The sequence below is a fragment of the Rhinolophus ferrumequinum genome, chromosome 11 (assembly GCF_004115265.2).
Source record: "Rhinolophus ferrumequinum isolate MPI-CBG mRhiFer1 chromosome 11, mRhiFer1_v1.p, whole genome shotgun sequence".
In the NCBI taxonomy this organism is placed as follows: domain Eukaryota; kingdom Metazoa; phylum Chordata; class Mammalia; order Chiroptera; family Rhinolophidae; genus Rhinolophus; species Rhinolophus ferrumequinum.
The window spans coordinates 64,685,926-64,707,853 of NC_046294.1; the positions used below are offsets into that span (position 1 = coordinate 64,685,926).

General features: G+C 45.5%; 1 protein-coding gene across 7 annotated transcripts in view; it reads right to left on the reverse strand.

Annotated features, from left to right (window-relative positions):
• The window catches only part of SMCO4 (single-pass membrane protein with coiled-coil domains 4), a 64,341-nt gene that overhangs the window by 13,675 nt on the left and 28,738 nt on the right, over positions 1-21,928 (reverse strand). For all 7 annotated transcript variants that reach the window (XM_033119063.1, XM_033119058.1, XM_033119061.1 and 4 more), the window contains one exon: positions 9,400-9,477. The gene's annotated coding sequence lies outside the window, so the exon portion shown is untranslated. The remainder of the gene's footprint in view (positions 1-9,399; positions 9,478-21,928) is intronic.

Consider the following 21,928-nt stretch of genomic DNA (forward strand, 5'->3'; position numbering starts at 1 on the left):
TCACATTTCTCAGGTCAAGATGTGACACGATGACACACCTCTCCTGCTCGTATCAGAGAACAAACAAGCCCATGTGAGTGCAGGCTGGTCCACACATGCTCCCTCCAAGAACCAGGAGCAAAGGAGGCTCTTGCCACCTTGAGGAAACCCTGGCTTTCCAGGACCTGCCCCCGGATTACACAAAGCTCTGCAGGTGCTCAATCACCGACTCTTCTCCCTGAAGACCTGTGAGGAAACAGCTGGAAGCAGGGCCTTGTGAGGATCTGTGATTTGGTCACGGAGTACCAGTTATTTAACCCTGGACAGCCCACCGCCCTTCTTTACAGAGGAGTTTTAAAGTCAAATTAATAGTGACCCAACCTCCAGCACCACACGTTTGTATTAACCGGCTGATCTGGAGCCAAGTGAACCATGGAAAGGACAAAGACGACGGCTAAACAGAAAAGAAGGAACCTGAAATTCCTCTAAGAGGGCCCAAAACAATGGCTTTTGAGAAGTTATAATGCACAGAACTAGAGTTAAGAGCAGTGCACACCACACAAACTGAAACCAAGGTTTTACAAGGTGATACATAAGCTTACTAGGTACAACACACTCTGGTAATTTCTTTTTTTTTTTTATTTCATTAGAAAAAAATGCCAGTTACAATCCACTAAGAAAGATTTCACAATCAGTTAATGGGCTATGACCTGCACTGGATTAAGAACATCTCCCACCAGTGAGGGCGACTCCATGGTGAAATCATGTTCCCGGGAGAACTTGTGGAAACACTAAGTCAAGAGGTCTGTATACCAAAAAGAACATGCGCTCCATGTTGGAGAAGTGCTAGGAATAGCTGTGCGCTTCAAGACAGAACCTGAACCAGTGGGTAGAAGTTACAGGGAGCCAGACTGGACTGCTTTGGGCGCAGGCAGCTCTCTATCTCTGGAGAAACCAAAAGGCTGACGGGATGCTGCAAAAGGGATTCGGGAATTAGATGAAAGAGATGCACCCAAGAGTTACTGGAGTTTCTCTCTACCCCGCAGTCTTCTCTACCTTGATGAATAACAGGCGGATGTTAGGAGAATGAAATGGAAATAACGTGTGTGAAAGCCCTCAAAAAAGTTACAAGCTCTTCTAAGTACTCTCCGTCCTTAAATGGCAATTCTTAATCCAAACCGGTACATTTCTTCAACTTCATCTGCTATTCAATTAGGTACTTGAAGACAACAGATACTAAAAAAGTAAGCATCCTTAATTTATCACGTTGTGAATGCCAGCTCAGCTCTGTGACAGCTCGAGATTAAGGCACGGTTGGGGAACTTTTTGTAGAAACATGCATACCAGCCAACTGTACGCGATGGGTTGTTTACAGCAGTGCTTTGTTAACTTTTCCATTTCAAATGCGGCAGAGGTGAGTGAACCCTCATCCCTGGAGGCCAGGTCTGGGGTAGATTCGCTGCAAGAATAAAATCTCATTTGTCTCCTCTTTTGTCTTAAAATGTCAAGCAATCATACATAACATTAGCCCTTGTTTACTTACAATGCAATTGGCATTGTGACGAAGCCTCTGTGGCTCTCACTCATTGCTGACAACATCTCCTGCCACAGGCTCTCCTGTGTCACATCTTAGGCAAGAAATGAGGTTTGGAGAGGTTGTGTAACTTGCCCAGGACCACAGAGCAAGCCAGTGGTGAACAGACAGAAACCCCGACAGTCTGGTTCTGGAGCCTTGCTCTTCACCACTAAGCTATGTGGAGTTTTCCTCCAACCAACATCCGTATTTGCTTTAATATTCTTTAAGTGTTATTTCCGCCAAATCTGTGGGTAAAACATGACCGTAGAGGAAGCTGCACACACTCAGCCCCAGCGCAGCCCTCACTCTGTGGCGTACCCTGGGAGGAGAGGACCACAGCTCTGCCCGGATTCATCAGCCCGTCCTCACGCGTGGCAGCCCCTTGTCTCCCTCGACGTGTGACAGTTCTCATGTTCTGTTAGGCATGAACTTCATTAACAACCAAGATATCACAAGCGCCGGTTGTTTATGGCATGTTTACAATGAAAAATTCATCTCTATGCTACATTACAGCAAGTTAATGACAGAGCCCAGCTGACGGCAGACATACTGAGAAAGAGCGAGGCATTGACTGAATTAGCAAATACACACAAGCCACCGCGCGCACCCAACACCACGCATCTGGGCCTTCTCAAATCAGGAAGCTGGGAGCTCAGTCCATCCAGAGGGTCAGCCTCCGCTAGAAGGGGACAAGCTCGCTCATCCATTCGTTTGTTCAGCAAACACTTGCTGAGCACCTCAGTGCTGGAGACTAGCCAATTGCACAGCCGTTCACTCGCCAATTCATTCGTTCAGTCACTTACTGCGTGCCTATTACATGCCAGGCACAGGTGAACTGTTGTGAATATGCAGGGTGATTAACTGTCTGCTCCTTCCGACCAGTCACTGATTCACCACACACAGGACAACCCTGAGGTGCTGCTGGGCACTGTCCTGGCAGTGGGGATGGAATAATGAACAAGACAAAATTCTTGATCTGACAGAACACACACCCTAATAAAGTAGGAGACAGACAGAGATGAGTCAGTACGTAATATGTCAAGGAGTGAAGTGCTACGAAGAAAGACAAAGCAGCATAAGGTGACAGGGAGGAGGGGGTGTGCTGTCATACAGAGAGTGTAACAAGGGACCACATCTCTGATTAGAGAGCAGAGGCCTGAAGGAAAAGCAAGAACAGGCCTAGAGCAGAATTAGGAGGAGAAAGGACCCTGGCAGGGAACGGGGAGGGCGGAGCCCCTGAGGAAGGGCCAGGCCTGAAAGGTTTTTGGGAACCACTGCCGACTAGGGCACGCAGCTAAGGTCCAGTTAGAGAGAAGAGCAGAAGCCAGAAGATCAATCCAAAAAGGACTCTACAAACCCACTGGCAAAGGTCTCTAAGCCTATTGTTTGTGCTTCACCGTAGGCTTTGATTGCTACCAAAATTCAAATAGTCTCTGAAAGGCAGGCAGTAAACTGTGTTGCTATCAAATATTTACACAGCACCGTGTCAATATTCTCGGGAGTCTCCGCAGGGCGGGTTTTGGGGGTGGGGGGAAGGAGAATGACTCCATCGGACAACGAACGCAGCTGTTGAAGTTGAATCTGTCACTAAGTGATACACCTTTAATCTTTAACCTAAATGCCACCTTTTTTGCTGAACTGTACACTGGTTTACCAAACAGAGCAGTTGATGAGGATGGTTTGGGCAAAGCGCCCAAAACAAGGCTTTCAAGCACTGAGGACAAGGTTTGCTGATTTTGCCAGTGGCCTATCTGCAGAGTGCCCCAGGCCAGCAATGAGCTCAGTCCCCACAGACCACGGCGGGTCACTGTTAACTAAGGCAAACCCAGTCACCTAAGTGAGGGAGGGGTCTCCACGCCATCTTCAAACGCCTTCCCTCACCACCCCTACCCCCATCTTGTTTCACTGCTGACTTAGGAGCAGATTATTCTCCTTCTGCACTGACTTTCGGTTCTATATCCATCCCAGATCCAAATGAAATGAACACAGCACAGACACAGGGATACACCCCACACTCTGAGCCTGCATGTTCTCCCTGGCGACACTGAGGTCCTCATGTCTCTCTGTCTCACGCACACGTCCTCCTGCCTCCAACCTTCTGATTCTTCAATCTCCAGACAGAATGATGTCACTTAAGCCAAGGTCTGATATTAGTCCCCTAACTAACAAGCCTTCAGGGATCGCCAGTGCCACCAAACACAGCGCACACTTGGCCTGGCCTTCCAGGTCCTGGGTGCCAAGCCCAACCCGGCCCTCCATCACGTCAAGCAGTCATACCTCTCTGTCCCTCTGCAGGCAGCGGGAGAACAAGCCAACATGTGCCTACACCCAAGTCTCCTCATCTTGGCCAGCTTTACCTACCCACCACGGAGACATCTTCCCTGATTCCCTTAGTCAAAACGAATTACCCTTTGACCTACTCTTATGCCTTTAAAAGAACCCTTCTTCTGTTCTGCCTTTTTAAAGAGCTAATCATTTTTGTACGCCTTTCCCACCAGGGGTTCAGTAAGTCTTTGCTGAATGGTACAAGCCTGTTCCTCCTACTAGTGTTGCACAAGCCAGAAGTTTGGGGGTTTTACTGGATGCCTCCCTCTCTCCCATTCCCTACATCAAACTGTTTCCCAAGTCCTCCCGGTCCCTTATCCTAACACCTCCCAAACATCTGCCCCCTGCCCCACCCCCACGACCCCTAGGTCAGGCCCTCATCTCCGTGCACAGGATGCTGCACCAGCCTCCTACCCTGCGCTTCCCTGCCGTACCGCACCTTACCGCTCTCTTGAGCCCTAGGTAGTATAAACACTTCTAACTCCTTCTAAGATCAGTGCCCGTGCATGCAGGGCGAAGGGCGCTACAACTTACCCATCCCACGTGTTCCCCTCACCAGCACAACCTACCGTGGCAACGACCGCAAAGAATCACTACAGAGGCAGATGCGAGAGACACATATACATCGTGAGCAAAGGGGTAGAGAGGACTCATGTGAACCTCATATGTTGAAGGACTAGTTGTTGGAAACTCTTAAGCCAAAACACATCCCTGATGTACATATGCATCACTTCACACTTCAAGGTAACCAACCAACCAATCACACTAAACTGGTCATGAGAAAGCCAAGCTAACGGTAACTGATAAGTACTATCTCGATTCCTGGCAATAAAAGAGTGTCACAGATTCAAGACGGCACCGACACGGTGCTGTTAGAGCGTCATTTCCAAGATCGACAGGAGGTCCAATGGCCTGTGTAAGCCCTCGCTCCACCGGAGCCTGAAACGCACCACTGCTGAGCCTGGCACGGCAGCGAACTCCCGGTGAGCTATGAAACAGCCATCCATAAACTCCAGCAAGGGCAGTGATTTAACACCAATCACATTTCAGGAACCTTCCATAAGGTCTTCGTGATTACTGGTAGGGAGCCCGTAGTCGTACCTTAAAACTTGGAAGTCTGATAAAAAGAACTTGTGTGTTAGACTCGAGTCACCATTCTCTTCCCATTCGGAGACACCTTAGAAGTAGAGACTGAACCTAGGGAATCCCTGCGTTAAAAGACAAATCTGATCCAGTTACCCCACCGTGTGAGGCTCCACGGGGGTGTTCCACTGCCCGCCTTTCAGCCCCACCCTCCCCGCCCGAGGCCTTCCGTGGTGCGGCCACAGCAGTCCTCGTGCAGACCCACGGTCACGCCATGCTCTTGCTGGCCTCCCAGACCTCCGTCCACGCCACTGTCTAAAATGCGGTCTTCCACCTCTTTTCTCCCAGTCACTCCTTCCACTTGGCAAACTCCTCTTTCAAGACCCATCTCAAAGGTCACATACTCTTGAAAGCATTTCACGACTTTCCAGCCCCCAGAGTGAGTGAGGGCCCATCTCTGTGCCCCATGAATCCTGGTCATCGAATCCTCCACAGTACGCGTCACACTGTATTAAGGTCACCCAATTGTCTGGTGTTCCCATTACAGCCTTTGCTTGTAACTCATCAGACTGACCCACCAAACTGGTACCATAAAAAAAAAATCTCAAATTCAAGATCATAGAGAAGTTGTCTTCATTTGAGGTTATAGTACACCGAAGATAAAGTTAGAATTCCGGTATTCCTGTTGACTACCTAGAACGGAAGTCCTGAGGAGAATGGAGAGGATCACTCAACTAGGACAGAACTTCCGTTTCAGGCGTGTGTTTGTATGTGTACATGGTTTTACAAACATACACACAAAAGTAAAGCTCAAGGGTAAGGGAAAAAAAGCACGTTCCTTATAAACACATTTCCTTCTAAAATGTGTTTCGAAAGGAAAGCTGGGTACCAATACTCAGTGTGTTTCTTTTTTCCCTGTAGAAAGTCAGTCTTTTCGTCTACAATCTGGAATCAAGTTTCATTTGTTATTTCCTGAGCTAAAATGTTGCACACATTCTTTTATATCAAAATATTTGGTGAGGGGTCTACTTGGAAAGGAGCCTGGGCATTAGAATTTTAGTCGATTACATATTGGTTATTTACTTATTAAGGTTCCAAATGAAATCGTGGTCTACCTCTGTGTTGTCAGAGTTGATATTCTGGAGTTTGGAGAAAGAAATCACTCCCTGGACCATTTTCCAGAACACGACATCCATTTTAAGCACACCTTTGTGAGTCTGACAGTTATTTTACTGCCCTTGGAAAATCAAAGCCATTGCAATCTGCCAAGGAAGTCAACAGCGAAAGGGAGAAGTGTCTTACAAGCCGCTTCAATGTGATAACATTGCTGTGGGACCTCTAGCCAGGTCTGGGGCCCTGGTGGCACAGCCTCTGCATGGACCACGCTGGGAGTATGGGATTCATTCAAGTGCAGGAGGAGATCGTTACAGGTTTACGCAAGGGAGTGAACTATATGACAAGTATTTACAAAGCTCACTCTGGGTCCAAAGTGATGAACAGAACGGAGGGGAAGTGGAAGCAGGGCAGCCGGTTCAAAGGCCTTTGCAGTAACAGAGGCAAATGACATTGTCAGTGGACTTGGAGGTGGATGTGGTAGGCGGCGAGTGAATTCAAGATCCACTTTAGGAGAAGCATCGCTAGGACTTGGTGATTTGGAGGAAGAGAAAGGTGAGTGACTCCCCAGTTTCTGGCTTGAAAAAGCAAGTTAACAGCTGTGCACCTTAACGAGATGGGGGAAGGGAGGTCTGGAAAGGGGCTGTGGTAGAAGGAGACCAAGAGTGAATATTTGGACCATTAAGGTTGAGGTGCCCAAGAGCTAATACCCAAGTTCGCTAACTGCTATAAAAGGGATACAAAGTGCTACAAAGTACAGAGGCGTCCCATGGAATGAGGGACGCCTGGAGTCATTCACACTGGTGACCCTTCATGCCCTCCTCTTAGGGTGCTCCGATGTCCACCTCCGTGCCAGCCAAGGTGACGTGCACCACATGAGGAGCCTAGGGGGCCAAACTCAGCCAAGACACATACATACAGGCTGCTTCAATGATGACCCTCAGTAGTAACACGGATACCACACTGGGGTTAAGAAAACAGTAACTTTGAACAGTAAAATGGTATTTGCATCACACCACCATGGCAAGTAAAGTATGTAGCCTATTTTCTTCGATTACAAGTGTCACATAATAGATTACAAGTGTCACATAATAGGTTTGCTGATTTCTTGATACTGGAGTTTTCCAGAAGTGCCAGTAGAAGGCTCTTCGTATCTGGTCTTGTGCCCTGACGGTATACCGTCAGTACCACCCTCTTTAGGGGGTTCCAAGTCAGAGTCTCCCCTAGGAAAATGTGGCTCTAAGGTGGCATCAGATGCAGAGGAAGGTCTCTCAACAAAAAGACCAGAGGAGACGGCCTATTTTAGAAAAACAATGACTCACTGAAATCACATCCTGTTCTTAAGTTAATATGCCTCCTGGACTACACCTGGTTTCCTATCATGATGAGTATATTTTCCAATTCCCCCAGCAAAGGACAAATCAAAATGTCATCGACAATCTGCTTTCTAATTAAAAGTTGAGCCATTTAAAAAAAATCACATTTAACTAAACAATTCCACATGGTAATAAAGCACTGTGCTCTGCCTCCTTGATTGATAGAACCATTTGCAATTATTTAAAGGAAAAGGGAGGGAGAGAACATCATTAGGTAACAGCTAGATTAAGCTGAACAAACCCTTCTTAGTGTCCTCCAGTTTACTCACAGAGTAAGACAGTGCAGCGTTAATGGAAACTAATTACATTTCCTGCATTTAAATAAGCACCCCCCACCAAAAAAAAAAAAAAAAAAAACGTACAAGACTAACTGGAAGGTCTCAGGAGGAAGACATCTACAGATCCCTATTTTTTCAAGAACTTGGCCTGGCTGTGGGTGGAGGGAAACACCAGGGTCAGAATGCGTCTCTCAACAGAAGGTCAAGGCTCCCCTCCCTGAAAGGAGCACTCGGGTGGGTAAGAGACAGGGGAGAGACAGAGCCCCCGGGTTTTTGTGATGGCAGCACTGGCTTCCAAGGGAAAGGACCGAGGTGGTGCAGGGGAGAAGACGCCATTCACATTGGCAATGTGACGCCATGTGAGACACCCAAATGCTAAGTCTGTTTCCTGACTGAAAAGGAAATGTTACCATGGGCCCCTGCCTGTGTGCTAGAATTGGTGGGAGAAGGAAATCTGGCGACATGCATAGGAGCACCCTGTAAAAGGGGAAGAACTCTGCACCTGGAAGAGAAAACTGCTGGTTACCGTTAGGTAGGAAAAGCTGGGGCAAGTCCTCTAAGAGGGCGGTGACCAACAAAACTGGTAGAATCAGTAAGGAATGTCTTCGGGATACTTAACAGGTGCAACAAACAGTCTGAAAAAAGGAACCTGCTGACTTACGCACTTAAAGCAAAAAGATCTGAAGTAGGGAGGCGGGTTAAGTTGCAACTGTCCTTTGACAAAGCAGCTTGGAAGATCACCCAGATGGATGCCATCTGGCGAAAAGGAGGGACCACAACCACGGCATGACCCAACCCCCAACCTCATGCAACCCCCATTCAACACCAGCCACAGGGAGGCAGAGGCAGGCTGGGAGCTATGCTCCCATGTCACCAGTTTCCTGACCCGCCTGTCACCTCCCTTCCCTTCCAGCTTCTGGATTATTGCTCTTTACATCGGCCCAAATTGCCCATGAAAAAGAAAAATCAGAAACAAAAGCTTTGCTATTAGCTTCATTTCACCAAAAGCCAAGACGCAAAGGAGAACTAGAGATGAGCGATTTCTGACGAATGCTCAAGGAACAGAATCGATTTGAGAATGATTTATGGTACAGGCCCTATAAGGATGGAGTAGTGGAGGTACCAACGGAACCAACACAGGAACTGACGGTCTAGTGGGGGAGGCTGATTTACTGTTTATTCAATCAACGTTTATGGAACACTGACTGTATCCCAGGCACAATTCAGATACACCCTCGAGGAGCTTACTGGGAAAACACACAATCAAGCAACGATGATCAAGTGTGGAAATGCTAAGAAGGGGAGATCCTGGAGAAGGAGCCCCCACACTCAGTACAGCCACGGGAGAAGATCAGTCAGGAGAGCACGAGGTCAGTCAGTAAAGCCCATATGACACAGGTCGGTAAGACGCAGACAGTATCGTACGGCTTCGAAGGCAGGAGAAATCACCGCCAGAGGGAGGGACTCCCAAAGGCTTCATCCCCAAGGAGGCAGCATTTGAGAAAGGCCTTGCAAGATGAAGAGGAACATGGCCAGGCAGAGAGGAGGGGTAGAATAATACATGCAGAACCAGGCACGTCTGCAGCAACACAGGGACGGTGATCCCTCCCCAAGCATAGGTTCCCTGATTAGAGAACTTTAGTTCAGACACAAATTGACTTCTACTTACCTTTTCTTCAACTTCAGGAACTGCTGTTTCAATAGTTTCAAGCAAACGGATTTCCAGTAGAGGTGACTTGAGTTTTTTCTGTTGAGAAATCAGAAGAAGAGGTATTAATAGGTTTGGGGGAGCTACTTCTCCACACACCCCTTTTTGGGACACCCCACCACCACCAGTCGACGCTGAGAAGGCTCTTACGTGGCTCTCCTCCCCCAACTGACTGACTGGAGATGGACACTTGTCACTGTCAGACATACTGTCTCCCTCCATCCCTGCTTCGCTCGTTTGAAAATAAAGACATCAAACCGGGCAGGAAGTGGTGAGCCCCAAACCAGAGAAACAGACACACACACACACACAGATAGGAGGTGAGCAGGGCCACGCAGCCAAGTTAGAGAGACCTTCCTGCTTCACTTCCCAGCAGGCGGGTCAGGCTTTGCTCCCTGCAATTCCTGAGATTCCTACAACAAACCCCATACTAACTTAAGATAGCATGAGAGCATTTCTGTTCCTTGCAACCACAAATCACTGATTTAAGAATCAGAGATCCAAAAAAATGAGAAGAAGAGATCCAGGGGTGGGACGAGAAAAAGAAACAACAGTAGAGGGTGAAGAAAGAGGCTTCGGAAACAAAGCCTTGGAAAAAAATAGAAGAAGATGAGAGAAAGTGATCTTGGCCTCTGTACTACTGTCCCATAGGTGAGAGGAAAGGAAGAGAGATGTGTGTGAGGCCCAGAGAATAGATCCAATAAATAATTCATAAAACCCCAGCGCTATTAAATATTAAGATGGAAGCCCAGATACTGGACAAAAGGGACTCTTAATATGAGCATTATCCATAACAAAACAAAATAAATAAGAATTACACTGAAAATACAAAGGTGAGAAGTACTGAAAAGTACCCACAGCAAGCAAGGAATAACTGAGTAACTATACAATGCCCATTGTTGCTAAAATAAGAAGTGTAATAACTCAAAGATAAGGCTTGATTTATCATGCTGCCTTTTTGTGTGTCTTAAACAATAAATATTTTATTTGCTCATGGTTTAGTGCGTCAGCAATGAGTGCTGGGCTCAGCCAGGAGGTTTTTCTTCTGGTCTTGCTCAGTTTGCTTATGTGGCAGCTCAGCTGGGCTGGACGGTAGAGCAGACGACACAGTTCACAGGCCAGTGACTAGTACTAGCTGTTTGTACTGCCTTGATAGTTTATTTTAGTAAACATGAACATCTCTTTCCTGAGATCTTCAAAGATTTATGCCCTCTATGCCCTTGCCACATTTTTCCATTGGTTCTTGAGTTGGTCCACCATGAACTCACCTCCTGTAGGGCTTCAAGAGTCTAACCTCTTCAAAGTCCCCTCTACCAGGGAACGATGACTTTAGTGACGTTCCGAGGTTCAGGTGTATGAAAGGGAGGGGTGGGAGGCAGGGCTGGAAAGGAGAACTTCTTCACGGGCCCCTGAACGCCAAGGTAAGTGGGCTGGACATTATCCAAGCAGCATAAGAGTCAAGATGACTGTAGTCTAATTCCACATTCTCTAAGCGATAATTATCACTCACCAAATGAAGAAAGGTAAAATTGGGCTACAGAGGGAAAATATGACCCAAACCACAAGGACTGAAGCAGTGGGCTGGAAATTCAGTCGACAGCAATTAAGTTGACCTTTTCCCCTTGACAGGATCCTTTGCCTGCTGCTGTTGGCTCATTAGCTGCAGCAAAGGTTTTACAAGTTTCCTCTGGCTTCTGGGCCTTCTAAGCAGCTCCGTGCCCCAGGGGCTCACTGGAGCATCAGCTTTCACGCGGGGTACAGAATAGCAACAGGGACACCTGCTGGCCTGCAGAACAGGCTAGAAGGCAGGTCTCCTGTCCGCTCATCCCAGACCTAGCCCCCAGGAGGCTGGCGCCACAGCCATCTATCCATTCCAAGCAGCAGAGGCACCTGTGCTCCAATACCAGCCCTACCACTTCCTCTCTGGGCCTCAGTGCCCTCATCTGTAACACAAGGGAGGAAGACCACACGGATGGCATTCAAAGGGTGGTCTGCAAACTGGTACCATCCACCAACTCTGCTTCTGTTCACAAGATAAGCGCAGAAATTAAGAGACCCTCAGAAGCGTTTGGAGCATATGATATTGCTGCATAGCCAAGCACACGGTCAGTGGAACTGACTTATTAAACAGAGCACAGACTGGTACCTGAGTTCCCTGCAGCTGCCATAATAAATGACCACAAACTGGGTGGCATAAAACAACAGAAATATATTCTTTCACATTCTGGGGGCCAGAAGCCTGAAATCAAAGTGTGGGCAACGTCACACTCCCTCCAGAGGTTCTATGGGAGAATCTGTTCCTTGCCTTTTACGGTTTCTCGTGGCTGTTGGCATTCCTTGGTTTGTGGCCACATCACTCTTCTACTTCACTGCCAGGTGTGTGTGTGTGTGTGTAATCTCCCTCTTCCTCTCTCTCCTAAGGCCACTTGTGATGCCATTCGGGGCCCACCTCTATAATCCAAGTTGATCTCATCTCAAAATCCTTATCTTAATTACATCTAAAAGGACCCTTTTGCCAAATAAGGCAACAGTATTTGGACACGTCTTTGGAGCTACCATTTAGTCCACTGCTACTGCTTTGGATATTGTTGAATTCATGTGTGACCAGTTGTACAGGGGGCACACACCGTACACTCATATCAGTTCACCAGGGAGGAAAAAAAAAATCACCACCACCCTGTTTCTCACTCCGCTAGCACCTGATCTTCCTCTACAGCCCAGAGGCTGGGGCTGGGCAGGACCAGACTGCAATGGGCAGGAAAGGAGGCTACCAGGCGATAGGGGTGTAAACAGCAGGTGCAGACGGTTCCCTCAGCCCTTCCCCAGGCTGGTCTCCATCTAGCAAGCAGTGCAGGAGCGGCCCCCCCCACCCCCGACCCCAGATTCCTGTCTCTCAGATGGCTTTAGTTGTAAAGTGATTAAATTGATCTGTTTTCTGTTCAAGTGTGCCTCCCTCGTCCCATAAAATGTTCAGAGTTTTCAATGTCCGAGTTTGAGAACAGACACAAAACTTTTTAATTAAAATCCTTGTGTACCTAGCACTGCCGTACTATTAACATATTCTCTCCCCCAACACCTCTCCCTGTACCCTCAAGAACAATCAGGAAGTTTCCTAGCTTCATAACGGAATGGACAAAACACTTGGGAGACTTGACAAAGCAAGGATTTCATTTCTCATTAGAAGTTTTCTCGCCTTGCACGAATACTCCGTGCTAAAGGAACCACTATGTTGAGTCCCTTTGCTATGTTACATTTCAGCCTTAAAAGCAAACCATGTCAAAACACCGGAGAATATTTAAAATGGTAACACGCAATACAGGTACGGCCACAGAAAACTGGGCACTCTTATTGTTCAACTACTGGTAGGAGTATAAAAGGCACACTCTTTCTGGAAAGCAGTTTGGCAACCTCTTATTAAGTGGTTTAAACTGTACACCCTCAGTGTAAATTGGTACAGACACTGAAAATAGTATGGAGGGTCATCAAAAAATTAAGCATAGAATGACCATACAACCCAGGAATCCCCCTTCTGGGTATCTTCCCAAAAAAATCTGAAAACAGTTATCCATAAAGATATATGTACACTGATATTCATTGAAGTATTATTCACGGTGGCCAAGACATGGAACTAAGCAAAGTATCCTTTGATAGATGATTGGATAAAGAAAATGTGATACATATACACAATGGAATACTACTCGGCCATAAGAAAAGATGAAATACTGTATTTGCCACAACGTGGATGGATCTTGAGATTATCATGCTAAGTGAAATAAATCAGAAAAAAATCAAGAACCATATGACTTCACTCATATGTGGGATATACAACTGCAAGCAACAAACAAGACAAACAAAACCTCAAAGACAAAGACAACAGTTTAGTGGTTACCAGAGGGTAACGGGGGGAGAGGGGTGGTGGAGGAGGGTAAATGATCAAATATATGGTGATGGAAGAACTGACTCTGGGTGGTGAACACACAGTGCGATATACAGATGATGTATTATAGAATTGCACACTTGAAACCTATGTAATTTTACTAACCAATGTCACCCCAATAAATTTAATTTAAAAATTTAATTAAATGAAAAAGATTGTACATCTCCTTTGATGTGATTCCACCTTCAGAACTCTTCCCTAGGGAATCATCTGAAATGGGGACAAAACTGAATTCTCCAAGGCATCTATGGTAGTGTCACATGTAAGATAAAGAATTGGAAATAAACTTAACAGCCAAGAAAAGGAAATGATTAGATAAATTATGGTAGATTCATCAAGTTTTGTGCAGCCGTTACAATGACATTGTACGAAGAATTTTTAACAAAAATAACAACTCCAATAATAGCAGCCAATCCTTACATGGGCCAGGCATCATCCGAAGTTATTAGGTGCTTCACATACATTAATCCTCCTAATCAGTATATCAACTCAAGGAGGTAGGTGTTGTTGCTAGTTTCATGTTACAGATCCCAAAATGGAGGCACCAAGAATTAAGACACTTGGCCAATGTCATTCTGCCGAAAAGAGACAGCACCGGGATTTGAGCCCACCCAGTCTGGCTCCAACGTCCATGCACTTCAGGCCTACAGTAGGCTGAATAACAGCCAGAGATACTAGGTGCCAACGCTAGAACTTGTAAATGTCACTTTATATAGAAAAGAGGTCTCTGCAGATGTGTGATTCAGCTAAGAATCTTAAGTTTGAAGAGAGAGCCTTGATTATCTGTGTAGGCCCTAGATGCCATCACCAGTGTCCTCAGAAGAGAGGCAGAGAAAGATTTCACACACACACGCACGCACTCGGACACAAAAGGTGTGTGAAAACAGAGGCAGACATTGGAGAGATGGGGTACATGCCAAGGAATGCCAGCAGCCACCAGAAATTGGGAGGGCAAAGAAAGTGAATCTCCCCTAGAGCCTCCAGGGGGCGCACAGTCCTGCCTCTCCCTTGATTCAGACTTCTGGCCTCCAGAACTGTTATTTTTCTGTTGTTTTAAGCCCTCTACTTGGTGGAAATTTATTACAGCAGCCGGAGGAAACTCATACAAGTTCCTATGCTGTACTGCTCACAATGCAAGAGAAAATATTTGTTAAATGGGAAAAGTAGATATCAAAATTTATACAGAGTGATCTTAATTATGCATATAAAATGCATGCAAAAACAACAAAATGTTTTGTAAGCGATTATCTCTGAAACTAGAATTATGGGTAATTTTCAGCATTACGCCTTTTGATATTTTTCCAAATTTCTACAGTGTGAATTACTTTTACAAAGAAAAAAAATTTCTTTTAATTAGCAACTCGTGATATTTCTGCAACTCTAACTCAAACACAAAAATTGGAAATCAAGAGGACCAAAAAAACTCCCTAAGAATCTTCTTAATTCAGTCTCACAGCAACACCTGAAAAACCAGCAAGCCAGATGCATGCTATTCTCTAAGTGACTTCACTCAACCCTCTCTAACAACGCCTGTCAGTTTTTAGACTCTGGCAGGAACATGATGTGGCTGAAGATGTCTCAGGCTTTGAAACAAGAGGATAATCTGAGCTGGTCAATGTTTTCCTGTCCGTCTATCCACATGTGGTGGTGGGGTGAGGAAGGGGAGATTTTTATGCATTCCCAGAGCTCACCGGCCCAAAGTGAGAGCTGCGGGCCACACGCCAAGAACCAAAAGCACTGGTTTATGTAAATGTTTGCTTTCTCTATAGGTGACTTCACAGAATGAAACATCAAATTAAACACTGGCTTAATCTTCTTACTGAAGTCCTGACTCCAAAACCCTCCTTTATCATCTGTCCAGTTTGTAAGAAGACTAAAGGCCAATTTTACTATGTCCACATCACATCCTTTGATTAAATATATTCATAAAAAGAGTATATTAACATTCCCCACCACTGGATGGGCAGTACAGGATCAAAATAGAAATAGGGTGTGTTCTGTGTTTTGTTTTCCATGGAAGGGAAGGGAAGAGTGACTGGTTCCCTCCAAAATGGGCCAGGTCAGAGCAATGTTATATGGTTTTATTCAGCCCACCCTGGACAGCACAGTGAGTATGGGTACTGGGGTGATGAGACCATGGTGTGGTGTTTGTCCTTTAGTCTCAGATTTTTCTGAGCATGTTTATTCATTCTTCGTTCAACCAATCAACATATACAAGCACCTACTATGTGCCAGGCACTAAGAGGAGGCTGGCTCACATTTTAAAGATCCTGTCTCTAACATGCGGTCCTCTCGGATGATATGCTTGAGCCAATGGTCCACGTCTTTACTGCCCTTCCCCAGTGGTGTGGCTCACAGGGATGCCAGCGGTGGCCAAGTATTGAGAAGAATACCTACACAACTCGGCAGAGCTTTGAAAATGGAAAAAACAAACAGCAAATGGTTCAGCACTGTGTACCTTCCTACATAACACTGACATAATACTTGTAATTTCGGGTGATGAGCTGATGAAAACTTCAATCTCTCTCCCACTTAGCCACCCACTCTATACAAATAGTACATTAACTCCAAGTCTTTTTTTTGGGGGGAGGGGGGAGGTAGAGGGGTGGTTTTGTTTTTTGCTTACCCTTGTATACTTAATTCTACCAGAGTCTAACCCTGAGAGGTATTCATTAAATATCTGAGGTATAAATTAATGCATGAACACAGGTAATCAATTTCATCATCTGCTAAAACAGAAAAGCCAAGCCCCAAGATGATTTCCCAAAGAAAATTCCGAAGAATCTATGTGATATGCCAAAAAAAAAAAAAAAAGGTTCACATGTGATTCAATTTGGGAAATACTACATTCTGTAGCCTCCCATCCTCCTGAAAAAGATTCACGGTGCACATTATACAATAAAGGATCTGGGAAATCCTTTGATTAAAAGCCTGTCTGCACATTCTCAAATCTAGTTTACCAGGGATACACTTAACGCTTAGCGACATCACATAGAACCAATGTTCTAAGGAGACCCAGGGAACACTAACCCAAACTCTTCATCTGTGCAAAGAACATTTACTGAGTCCTTGCAATAATGGTACAACGGTGATAGGCACAGCCAACATTTAACAACTTAACATTGAACAGGCATGGTACTTGGTAGTACCTACTAACACCAAGATACACGTGAAACCCAGCTCACAGTCTAGCCTTATGGGAAAGACCCAGGTGATTAACTAATGGAAACTATGGGAAAGACCCAGGTGATTAACCATTAACTGCAGTGACAGACACAGAGGCACAGAGATATGTGCAGATGTGCACAGATACATACATATGTATCTATGTGTATATACTATGCACACTCACACACAAGAATGAGAGATGGTGAAGATGAGTGTTCCAGGAAGACGGGAAGCAAGAGAGTCTAGTGCGTGCAGATGGATGAAGACCGTTTGCTCTTGTCCTGTGGTTTTCAAAGTATGGTCCAAGACCCTCTCCGGGGGTGCTACAAGGTCAACACCATCCTCAAGTGTGCAGAGGTTTGCACTGATGGTGCAATGGCAGTGGTGGGTGCCTTCACAAGAAGCAAGGCAGTGGCATCTGATGGTCACCGGATGCCCCACCGCCACACATTCACGGTTTAAAAAAAGGACCTAAGAATGTCCTTGAAGAAGCAGGAAAAAATATTAATTTTATTAAATATCGACCCTTGAGTACACATCTTTTTAATGTCCCATGTGACAGAATGGGAAGCACTCATAAAGCACTTCTGCTGCAAGCCAAAGTATGACAGTTGTCAGGAAGAAAAAGCACTTGTGTGACTGAGCTGCGAGCTGAATTAGCCACTCTTCTTCCTGGAACACCATTTTTACTTGAAAGATGACAGACCGAAAAACTATGGTTATTCAGATTAGGGTATTTGTAGACATGTTCTCAAAAATGAATAACATGAGCTTATTATTTCAAGGAAAATGGATGGCATTTGTTGCTCAAGAAAGAAATTGAGCTTGTAAGCAAAACTTAAAATTTTGGAAAACTTATATTGGCCACTGTGAGCTTTAGCGCATCCCAATACTTAAAGACTTCAGATGTGCTTGGTAATAACATTATCAAATGTGGTGTTTTCCAAATGACCAATTCATGTTACTAAATGCATAAAAGAGCCTTTCAAAGTGCAAGATAGAACAACAGATTTTAATGTAAGACAGTATGAAAAATCCGTTGATATGATTTCAGATTCTATACTACAACAAACCTTTAAGAAACTACCACTTGTCAAGTTTCAAAGACTATCTGCAATTAACTGAAAAGGTTATTAAAACACTCCCCCACCTTTTCGAATTACGTATCTGTGTAAGGCTGCATTTTCTTCATATAGTTCAATCAACACAACAAACTGCAACAGAATGAATGCAAAAGTATTTAGAAGAATCCAGGTGTCTTCCATTAAGGCAGACATTAAAGAGATCTGGAAAAAAGTAAAGCATTGTCATTCTTCTCATTAAATGTTTATGTTTTGGAAATAGTTCTTTTCATTAAAAATATTATTTATATTATCATGTAATGGGTTTATGATGGCTGTATTCAATAAATAGTTTTAAAACTTTCAATCTCAACTTCTATTAGAGTAAATCTTGTCAGATATCATCCACATAATTGCAAGTTCTTTGGGGATCTCACTAATTTTTAAGAATTTTTAAAGGGGTCTTGACATGACAAGTTTGAGGACTGCTGGTCTAGTGCAGGGGGAGCGGGGAGTCGTGGCAGGTGAGGTGCAGGGAAAGGGACCCCACAGTCACCCACACGGTGATGAGGGGTTCAGAACCGATCTTACAAGAGCCGACGAAGGGCGTGGAACACCAAAGCGATACAGACTTGCCTTTTAGAAAGAGCAAGGACATAGAAAGGCACCCTGTGCTCCATCAACATATGATTGCAAGTCAAACTGTAGGACACCGAAGGTCCGTTCTTACAATCCATAAAATAAAAATATAAATTGATATGAAAGAGCAGGCACAGAAAAATGTTAAAATTTAATGATGGAAGGGAAAGAAGCAGGGTCTTGCAAAATAGACTTGCCACCAGGTGGAATTCTGCGAAATGTGGGAAATCATCAGTAACAAAGTGCAGGGCTTTAAACATCTAAAGATGTCAAAATCAAGATGCATTTCAGGCCAAGTCCAGAAAATAAAAATAAAGGAGCCAGCAAAGACCAATAAGCTGCAGTAGTAAAGAGGGAAAACACATGCAGCCAGAGGAGACAAACAGGAGCATTTAGAAGTAAAAAGGAGTAGTGAAGAGAGGAAATCAGCTCCTGCGTCCAGCGTGTGTGCTCCATCCAATCAGCATGCCCCCCACCGCTGCGGGAGGGAACGGATGGGGCAGGAAGCATTTCTAGGGACCCCAACAGAGTCCAGCACGGGATCTCTTGGCCTGGACAACCAGATCTCCTGAGCAGGTATCTCACCCAGGAAAAGCTGGATTGCCGCAATCAAGAACACAGACTATACAGAATGCTTAGATTCTAAGTCAAAAAAAAAAAATTAGTCGGGTAGTTGTAACTAAAATGTTAAAAGTATCCTACAAAGAATGCCACCTGGTAGAAATTGGCAAGTTTTACTGGGCCTCAGTTTCCTCTTCTGCAAAATGTGGAGTCCACCATCTACTTCACAAAGTCGGTGGGAGGAGGTAATGCATCACAGAGACTCTGAGTACATCTCTGGCACAGGGCAGATGCCCCAAAAATAAAAGCTATACTCATTATCACTGTAGTTATGATTTCAGGGACAAAGTGGAACACTGAGTTGTCATCGTACTAACGTAGGCCAGAAAGCTCCCCAAGGCAAATATCAAGTTTTTAAAAACCACCAATATGTGAACCTAGAGAAGAATTTGAATGGCTTTGGCCCAGGGCTATACTCATTCAACAGAAGCGAGAACTGTGCTTGACTTTGGTTGGGCCTGATACCACTGAGCTTACAGGGCCTCTCCAATCACAACGGATCATTGTCAAGCTCAAGGAGACCCAAGCAAGAAGAGGAAAAAAACCAAACCACCACCTTCCTGAACAGCCCACACCACTATATGGCATGCACCTTTCACACACAATTGATGTCCTCTGATTGTCACGATCAGCCCAGAGGCACGTGGGTGCACTGCCATCACTACCATTTCATGGACCAGGAAGCTGTCTCACGGCTGAATTGTGAAGAAGTGGTGTAGGCAGAGGCGTCCAGGACTCTCACTAGACCACAGTGCCCACCCCCACAGGGATTTGAGGGCCCGCCAAATAGGTGTGGGACAGCAGCTCTTCATCCAGTTAGAACAGTACACTGGGAATCCACTGGATTACACACACACACACACACACAAATAAAATTAAATTCTGAAAAACCCAGACTCAAAAGATTTTGACCCATTTATAGAAATAAACATGGCTAATTTAAGAAATGTTTTCTAGAAAGGTCAGACAGGAGGAAAAGAAGAGAGTAAGGAATATTTTAATAGAGGGAGTCAATTCAGCCAAAAATGAGACTCCTGCCCTCCTTCACCCTCCACAGCTACCGGAACAACCAGGAAACATTCATTGATTGACATGCCCTACGCGGCCCTCGGGGCTGGGGGTGTGAGCCGGCCTATGCGTCCCTACCCCAGACAGACATCAAGTGAACAAGAAACTATTATTTCACGGACATAGTATGTGCTGTGAACTCGCAGTCCAGGGTACCATGGGAGCGGGTCCTGAACGGCCTCGCCGAGTCTGAAGTCATGCGAGCACATGCAGCGGACCCAAGGGGTCTCAAAGCCCGTGAGACAAGATGAGCTGTGAGGCGCAAGAGGCCGGCGGGGACCAGGCTGTACAGACGTGTCACCACACACACTGCACGTGCTCCAAAGGGTATGGGACCCTGCTATAGAGGAGAAGCATCATCCAGTTTGCGTTGTGAAAGGGGACTGTGGCTGCAGCTCGGAAATCTGGAGGGGGATAAGAGCGAAGGTACAGGTATCTGTCAAACAAAACCATTCCGACTTTGTTTTTTGATTTTTTTTTTACCACAACTTGCAGAATAAGAAAGACACTTTACTTTGCAGCCCAGTACACACACACACACACACACACACACACACACACACAGTCCCTCACACTATGAGAGGCAGGCTACCAGCCTGGGCTGGCGGGCTGGAACCCTGGCATTCTGTGACCTTGGGCCAGTTTCCCAATTGCCCTGAGCCTCAGTCTCCCCATCTGTAAAACAGGGATACTATTAATGACACCTACTGCACCGGTTGTGTGGGGGCTAAATAAGTCAATATATGTAAAGCCCTTCATAACATTAACCTTTTTCTGTAAAATTATTATACACAAACACAAGTCTTACAAAATCAAACTTAACCTTACTACATGCACTTCACCCTAATGTCTTCCATTCTACTTCTTTTTCTTTTCTTTTTTTAAGGCTGGTGACGACCCTCTACATTACTTTCAGAACCCAGTAACCTGGGTCGTGACCTACAGCTGGAGATGACAGCTTGAACCTGAGAGATGGTAATGAGAAGTACAAGGAGACAGAACTGACAGGACTTAGTGAATAATTAGACACAGGGTGAGAGGAGGGAGGTGTCCAAGGTACTCTCTGGTCTCTGGGTGGATGAGACGGAAAACCCAGGGGAGGAGCAGGCCTGAGTCGGCGGGAGGAGAGGAAGACATCAAACTCCTAGATCTAGACTTTCTGTCTAGACTTTCTGCCTGGAGGGGGATTTGGGTGGGGGTGACAAAAGGAATGTCAGTGTTTTACCAAGCAGGGAACCATGTACAGAGATTTCACATCAGAACTGTAGCTGCTGATAAAGAATATATGTCTCCAGACTGTGCTCAAGGAGGTGGGCAGCCTTCGTGAACCGAGCCCGGCATAAGTGGCTGACGGAGGACTCCTACCAAATGCCTTTCCTTATGGGACCAAAGTAAAGCACTAATCACCTTTAATTAGAGTCCGTCTGCCCATTTGTTTCCTCTACTAAGCGAGCAGCTTCAAGGCAGGGACCACCTACCTCACCAATCTTTCTGCTGCCCATGCCTCCTGCGCCCACTGCCCTGCCTGCTGCCTGTAGTAGGTTCTCAACAAACATCTGCTTCATTGACAGCCAAGATTCAACGTGCTGCAACTCGGAAAAGGCCACTTACAGCACAGGAAACTAAAATAAGGCAGAGCAAAATGGAGCGGGGAGGCAAAACATGCTGGGAGTATTCTGATGATTTAAGGGTGTGAGCCAACAAAAAACCACTGTTCACACAGAAAACGAGTCTGCAAAAAAAAAAATGGTCAACTCTGGAATGTATAATGGTTATGGGTCTTCATCAGAATGATCAGAAACACTAAGCACATCTGGGATGGAATCCGGAAGTCAAAGGAAAAACAAAACCGGAAAGTGAGGCGTAATGTGCACCTATCATATAGACTGTTCCAAAAATCATCCTAAACGTGTCATTCTCTGCATCGCTTCCCTTGCTGCATTTTTCCATCACCTGTAGACCTTCTCTGGGATGCCTCTCCCTTTCCAATCCGCTG